Below are 1,490 nucleotides of genomic sequence, written 5' to 3' on the forward strand. Positions count from 1 at the left end.
TATTGTCCTTCTTTTCCATTTATGGAGTTTCATAATGCATGAAACTGCTAGCGGGCTTCAGTAACGCCTTTCACATTTTCTAAAGATAATTGGATCATATCTAGGTCTCTTGAAAAACTTAGTTGGATCATTGTGATTTATTTGATCCTGAATTACTATTGAATTTAATGACTTTAGTTTATAAGGGTGAAAAATGTGATTTGTTTGTTTGTGTGTGCTCTGTTCTAAATAGCATGTCAAGGCGTGCTAAGGCGTGAGGCCATGGCGCACTAAGGTGTGAGGCGTGGCCTTACCATGCTAAGGCCAAGGCGCCTTATATGGTGGTCAACTGCGTTTGTTGACTACCCATTATAGGTCCTGGATCACAAATATTATATGTTACAACTTATTAAAAGTGACAAATTATTAATTTTTTAGGTTAAACGTTGTTCTTTGGTCACAATTTATCTTTCTTACTGATCACATTAGTTGCAGATTAACCAATTTAATTGTCACGATTAACCAATTAATCTGTGACCATCATCAAACAACCACTGCCTCCAACATCACCAACGCCACTGTCACAGCCAGAACCACTACCACCATCACCCCTACTACAACACTATCGTCTCAAACAAAATCAACACACCACTATCACACACCGCCACACCACACCACCCCTCCCCCCACACCATCACCCTACAGCAACACCCCCACACCACCATAACCACCAACAACATAGCCTAACAATGCTACCACTACCCAAAATCACTGTACGACCACCACAAAACACCATAACTATAAAAAAACTACTGCATCACACACCACCAATTGCACCCGGATTTGAACCTGTATACCACTGTTTGCCACTACCAACACCAGATTTCTCTAATGAGCAGCAGTTGCGCCTCCCAACCTACCAATTCGACGTCGCCACCACCATTACCATACACAGCCTCTGTCAAATCTTCCACCTCTCGCCAATGAATAACCAACACCACGCCCTCATACCTCAAATCAATAACCTAGCCAGGGACGAAGTCGCCCTACAATATTCACATCGCAAGGTGTGACATGCCGTAGTCGCTGTTGCTTCACTCTGGTTACCTGACAACCCGGCAATAGCTGCGATCTGAGGGAAGAGAGTTCGATGGTGGAGAGAATGGAGAGGAGACGAGAGGAGATGAGAGAAAAATGATTTAAGGGTTTGAAAATATTGATTTATAATAATATTTTTAATATTATTAATTTATAATAATTAAAATAATATCTAATTTGAGAATATATAAACTTTGGATCTAGTGATGTCAATGGGCCGAGTGGTTCGTTGATTTTGAGCGAGCTCGGCTCGGCCCACAAGCTCGTGGCTCGTCCGAGCTCTTGGGCTGAGCCGAGCTTTGGTTTTCGAGCTCGTCATTTTATTTTTATTTTTTAAATAGAGAAAAACACAAATAATGTAATGAAAATACTTTTTAAAAAAATAAAAAGTGTTAAAAAAATATAAATAATTT

This window comes from Olea europaea, unplaced genomic scaffold (assembly GCF_002742605.1).
Source record: "Olea europaea var. sylvestris unplaced genomic scaffold, O_europaea_v1 scaffold1060, whole genome shotgun sequence".
Taxonomy (NCBI): domain Eukaryota; kingdom Viridiplantae; phylum Streptophyta; class Magnoliopsida; order Lamiales; family Oleaceae; genus Olea; species Olea europaea.